The 6675-nt window shown below is 42.9% G+C and overlaps 1 pseudogene; it reads right to left on the bottom strand.

Moving 5' to 3' along the window:
• Positions 1–5299: 5299 nt before the first annotated feature.
• Positions 5300–6675, bottom strand: part of LOC120017849 — a 46272-nt pseudogene continuing 44896 nt past the window's right edge.

Below are 6675 nucleotides of genomic sequence, written 5' to 3'. Positions count from 1 at the left end.
GATGTGGAGAAGGAGAGGGGAGAGGTGGAGAAGGGAGAGGTGGAGAAGGAGAGGGGAGAGTTGAAGGAGAGGGGAGAGGAGAAGGAGAGGGGAGAGGTGGAGAAGGAGAGGGGAGAGGTGGAAAAGGGAGAGGTGGAGAAGGAGAGGTGAGAGGTGAGAGGTAGATAGGGGAGCGGTGGAGAAGGAGAGGGGAGAGGTGATGAAGGAGAGGGGAGAGGAGAGGTGGAAAGGGAGAGATGATGAAAGAGAGGGGAGAGGTGGAAAAGGGAGAGGTGGAGAAGGAGAGGGGAGAGCTGGTGAAGGAGAGGGGAGAGGAGAGGTGGAAAGGGAGAGGTGATGAAGGAGAGGGGAGAGGTGGAGAGGGGAGCGGTGGAGAAGGAGAGGGGCGATGTGGAGAAGGAGAGGGGAGAGGTGGAGAAGGAGAGAGTGAGGTGGAGAAGGAAGGGGAGAGGTGGATAAGGAGAGGGGAGAGGTGGAGAAGGAAGGGGAGAGGTGGAGAAGGGAGAGGTGGAGAAGGAGAGGGGAGAGGTGGAGAAGAATAGGGGAGAGGTGAAGGGAGAGGTGGAGAAGGAGACGGGAGAGGAGAGGTGGAAAAGGGAGAGGTGGAGGAGAGGGGTGAGGTGGAGAAGGGAGAGGTGGAGAAGGAGAGGGAGAGGGAGAAGAAGAGGTGGAGAAGGAGGGGAGGGGTGGAGAAGGAAAGGAGAGAGGTAGAGAAGGAGAGGTGGAGAAGGAGAGCGGAGAGGTGGAGAAGGAGAGGAGAGAGAAGGAGAAGGAGAGCGGAGATGTGGAGAAGGAGAGCGGAGAGGTGGAGAAGGAGAGGTGGAGAAGGAGAGCGGAGAGGTGGAAGAGAGAAGCTAAATGCTCTAAAAATGTGTTCCAAAATCAGGAATCATGAGATACTGTGAGACCATCACATCACATATTGAAACCACTCCATATTGTTAGTGCACCATGGTGGGAAAGGGTTATACAGATCAGCCATATTAACTATGCAGAGGCTACAACACTAACAATAACCAACCACCTAGCTGGATACACTCTGTCCTCTTCTCTCGGTCTGCTCAGTGTATGGTGTGCCCCCTAGCAATGAGCTTCAGCCCTTCACATTTGAGTGACTAGCAAGAGGACTGCCCAGCGTTATCCAATGAGGTTGCAGGGCGGGCCCAACGGCTCAGTGGACACGGCACAGAGAGAGAAATGAGGTGGTGCACAAATGTGACGTAGTACGCAATTTTCAGCGACCACTTTTGGGTTAAGAGCACTACTTTCAGAACTACTGGCTGAAAAGTATACATAAGTACCGGAACATCTCTAAGTATTTAACACCCCATTTTCTTCACCTCCTCCTCCTTCTCTCTCTGTAACTACAGGATGGAGCTGGGCTATACATAGATATATAGCTGCCTGCCTGCTGCCCTATCATTATGGGACCAACATAGATATACAGCCCTCCTCCTGCCACAGCTGGGACTGAGGCTGAGAGGCTGTTGTTTTTGTTTTGCTTCGCCTCAGTCAATTTCCCTCCAAGTTTACATTTGTAGGATGTAACACCCACACAGAATAACATCCATCAAGAATTATAGGTATCTAAATTAAGGCAAGAATTGAGAAATCAGACTGAAGTCTATTTGTTCACACTTTAAACTAAACTAAAGTGTATGGTTCTACTCGTGATGTCTGTAGGTTCTACACAGTGCACAGCAGTGGTCTACTGCCGTAAAGGAGAACTCTCTCCTACAGTAGCTTCAATTTCAACTGTGATGTGCTGACTCAACGGTTAATAACGGTTAGGATCAGGTGTGTATGATGTGTGATCAGTGTGTGTTCGTGTATCTTCCCATCCTGATATTCCTCATCTATTCTAGTCAGAATTGAATTGTGTCTGATCACTAACAGAAGCCCTCTATAAACATTCTCCTGAGATACTCTCTACAGACCTGTTACCCCTGTATTGAACCATGGACAGGAAACAGCTGCCTTCCAGACCAGACAGAGGTATATATATATATATATATATATATGTGTGTGTGTGTGTGTGTGTGTGTGTGTGTGTGTGTGTGTGTGTGTGTGTGTGTGTGTGTGTGTGTGTCACCATAAAAAGTCAACAGAACACCCCAAGCATATCCATAATCCCTCCCTCCTCATCCCTCCTTGTCTGTCTCTGGTGAGATAAATACACTTGAAGTCGGAAGTTTACATACACTTAGATTTGAGTCATTAAAACCCGTTTTTCAACCACTCCACTAATTTCTTGTTAACAAACTATACTTTTGGCAAGTCGGTTAGGAAATCTACTTTGTGCATGACACAAGTAATTTTTCCAACAATTGCTTACAGACTGAATATTTCACTTATAATTCACTGTATCACAATTCCAGTGTTTCAGAAGTTTACATTCATTAAGGTAAATGTGCCTTTAAACAGGTTGGAAAATTCCAGAAAATTATGTCATGGCTTTAAAAGCTTCTGTGTCAATTGTGTACCTGTGGATGTATTTCAAGGCCTACCTTCCAACTCAGTGCCTCTTTGCTTGACATCATGGGAAAATCAAAAGAAACGCCTGAAGGTACCACGTTCATCTGTACAAACAATAGTACGCAAGTATAAACACCAGGCGACCACACAGCCGTCATACCGCTCAGGAAGGAGACGCGTTCTGTCTCCTAGAGATGAACGTACTTTGGTGTGAAAAGTGCAAATCAATCCCAGAACAACAGCAAAGAACCTTGTGAAGATGCTGGAGGAAACAGGTACAAATGTATCTATATCCACAGTAAAACGAGTCCTATATCGACATAACCTGAAAGGCCGCTCAGCAAGGAAGAAGCCACTGCTCCAAAACTGCCAAAAAAAGCAAGACTACGGTTTGCAACTGCACATGGGGACAAAGCTCATACTTTTTTTTAGAAATGTCCTCTGGTCTGATGAAACAAAAATAGAACTGTTTGGCCATAATGATCATCGTTATGTTTTGAGGAAAAAGGGGGAGGCTTGCAAGCCGAAGAACACCATCCCAACCGTGAAGCACAGGGGTGGCAGCATCATGTTGTGGGGGTGCTTTGCTGCAGGAGGGACTGGTGCCCTTCACAAAATAGATGGCATCATGAAGCAGGAAAATTATTTGGATATATTGAAGCAACATCTCAAGACATCAGTCAGGAAGTTAAAGCTTGGTCGCAAATGGGTCTTCCAAATGGACAATGACCCCAAGCAAACTTCCAAATTTGTGGCAAAATGGCTTAAGGACAACAAAGTAAAGTTATTGGAGTGGCCATCACAAAGCCCTGACCTCAATCCTATAGAAAATCTGTGGGCAGAACTGAAAAAGCATGTGCGAGCAAGGAGGCCTACAAACCTGACTCAGCTACACCAGCTCTGTCAGGATGAATGGGCCAAAATTCACCCAACTTATTGTGGGAAGCTTGTGGAAGGCTATCCAAAAGATTTGACCCAAGTTAAGCAATGTAAAGGCAATGCTACCAAATACTAATTGAGTGTATGTAAACTTCTGACCCACTGGAAATGTGATGAAAGAAAGAAATGCTGAAATAAATAATTCTCTCTACTATTATTCAAAAATTTCACATTATGAAAATAAAGTGGTGATCCTAACTGACCTAAGACAGGGAATTTCTCCTAGGATTAAACTTCCGGAATTGTGAAAAACTGAGTTGAAATGTATTCGGCTCAGGTGTATGTAAACTTCCGACTTCAACTGTATATACAACAGGTCTTTAAGCCTGTGTTTAGGTGAGGGAGCCATATGATGTACGAAGAGCAAAGAGCATTTTGGGAAGATAAGCTGTTTATGGGAGAAGGGGAGTCTGCTTATGGCAGCTTTATGGCAATAACATTTCATTTTAGGTTTTTTTTGGCCAAAAGGGTTAGATGCTAGGCCCCATGAGGCGCAGATAAGCTCAGGCTCAGAGAGAAACTCCTCTGGCTCTGGACTGACGCAGTGTGCTGAAAAATAACACAGTTTTGGGGCTATATTAATAGGCTGTGAACACAATATAAGGGAGGTGACATAAAATACATTCTCTGAGGATGTGGACATACCATAGAAATAGAATGAATAAAATGGGTTTAGAATTTATAACCCGGGCATATTTGGCTGGCAAACTCATGGGTACACTCATGCCTGGTATTGTGATGTAGTAATTTCCATGGTAATGTAGAATGTTCATTTTATGATGTTAACTGAGGTGCGTTCAACAAGGGGAATAGTTCGCAAATGTTTGCTGACATTAGTTTCCTCTAAGTGTGTGGCAAACTTTGAAAAAAAAAACAACAACAGCCCGAAGAGGTAGCGAGCGGCGAACAGAAAATGGGCTTCACCGGGATTGGATTCAAGTAAATCGATATTATTTACAAATGTATTGGAAAGCTAAATGATGTGGCTCATGCAATGGAATGAATTTGTTGTAATGTCAGTTGAGTTAAATCAACAAATCACAGCACATATCGATGTGTACACTTCCTGCTTTTGCTTCTTGCTTTGCTCCTATAAGTACTTGCAATGGCACCCAATCCAATCATTATGCTATAATTTACTTGAATGGGGACGCATATTCTATTCATTTTATTTCTATAAAACATACACTGCAGAGGCCAAACCATCTCAATGCACTACGTTAGAATAGTGTACTAGTCTAGGGGTAAAATCTGGGGATATTTGGGTGTTTATTGGGGAGAGGCTAGGGGTTATCTATGTCAGCAATGTCCTTGATGTGTGTGTGTGTGTGTGTGTGTGTGTGTGTGTGTGTGTGTGTGTGTGTGTGTGTGTGTGTGTGTGTGTGTGTGTGTGTGTGTGTGTGTGTGTGTGTGTGTGTGTGTGTGTGTGTGTGTGTGCCAGTGTGCGTGTGCGTGTGTGTGTGTGTGTGTAATCCTGCCTATGTCTAATGGGCTCTGTGGAGTGGAACAGGGAGGGGGCTTAATGCGTCTGCTTAGCTGCCCAGTGGAACGCCTGTCAGCAGAGACAGATTAGGATCAGAGAGGAGTCTGAGGAGAAGCTTCTTTAATAATGACTTTCAGAGGCTCTCTGCCCTCCGAAAGGAGCGTGTGTGTGTGTCTGTGTTTGTGAAGCATCCCGGCTCCTTAAATTGAATAAACTCTGATAGCAGAGCAAAGAGTCTGAATATGACTGACTGTCAGGAACGTCTCATAGATAATAGAATAATTAATAAATAATTTCAATAATTGCCTCGCTAAAATATTAGAATGCTTGATAAATTCTCAGCTAAGATCTTTCTTATCTTTAAAATGTACTCTGCTGCATCCCTAGCTATAAATTATATGGTTAACTGTATGGATAAAAGGCCACATTGTGCTGCCCTCTTCATTGCCCTGTCAAAGGCTTCCATACTGTTGATCACTCACTGCTAATTCAGAGGCTTTCCTCAATTGACCTGGACCAGGCTGCATGTAAATGATTTTTAAAATTACTTGACAGATAGAACTCAATATGTATCTACTGATGATGTTAAATCAGCTTTCCTGTACATTACGAAAGGTGTCGATTCTTGGTTCTGTACTTTTTACTGTTTACAGGACCGGTGTCCCATCCACGGGACGGTTGAGCTAACATAGGCTAATGCAATTAGCATGAGGTTGTAAGTAACAAGAACATTTCCCAGGACATAGACATATCTGATATTGGCAGAAAGCTTAAATAATTTTTAATCTAACTGCACTGTCCAAATTACAGTAGCTATTATGTGAAATAATACCATGCTATTGTTTGAGGAGAGTGCACAGTTATGAACTTGAAAAGTTATTAATAAACAAATTAGGCACGTTTGGGCAGTCTTGATAAAACATTTTTAACAGAAATACAATGGTTCATTGGATCAGTCTAAACCTTTGCACATGCACTGCTGCAATCTAGTGGCCAATATCTAAATTGCACCTGGGCTGGAATAATACTGTACATAATGGCCTTTCTCTTGCATTTCAAAGATGATGGTACAAAAAAAAACGGTTGTTTTTTTCTTTGTATTATCTTTTACCAGATCTAATGTGTTATATTCTTCTACATTCCTTTCACATTTCCACAAACTTCAAAGTGTTTCCTTTCAAATGGTACCAAGAATATGCATATCCTTGCTTCAGGGCCTGAGCTACAGGCAGTTAGGTTTGGGTAAGTCATTTCAGGCGAAAATTGAAAAAAAAGAGGTTTTAACAATATTGACTTGTCTGTAAAAACATTTTTACCTGCACTTGTATGCCAATGATACATTTGTGTGTGCTATTTCCCCTTTCGGTTGACCAGGCTCTATCTGGTTGTAATACAGAAACACTTTATTGACCGGAAATTGGTGGTGAATGCAGGTAAAACTAAGTATATAAGGTTCTCTAGAGCACATAAAAATAACTCTGATGATTTCAGCATATGTACTTTGTGTTTTAAATAGCATATTGATGAGTTAATTAAGACGCACAGCATAAAAATGGGCTTCTTCTATAGAAATAGGTCCTGCCTCTCGCTAAATAGTAGAAAGCAGATTATTCAGTCAACGTTCCTATCGGTCCTAGACTATGGTGACATCATCTATATGAACACAACTGCCACTTCATTAAAGCCGTTAGATGCAGTTTATCATAGCACAGTGCACTTTATTACGGATGACAATTTTACTACTGCATTCTCGATCAGAAAGTTTGTTGGCCCTCTTT

This window comes from Salvelinus namaycush, chromosome 22 (assembly GCF_016432855.1).
Source record: "Salvelinus namaycush isolate Seneca chromosome 22, SaNama_1.0, whole genome shotgun sequence".
NCBI classification, from domain to species: domain Eukaryota; kingdom Metazoa; phylum Chordata; class Actinopteri; order Salmoniformes; family Salmonidae; genus Salvelinus; species Salvelinus namaycush.
The sequence above is the reverse complement of the archived record's forward strand: the minus strand, read 5'-3'. Positions and strand labels throughout refer to the sequence as shown.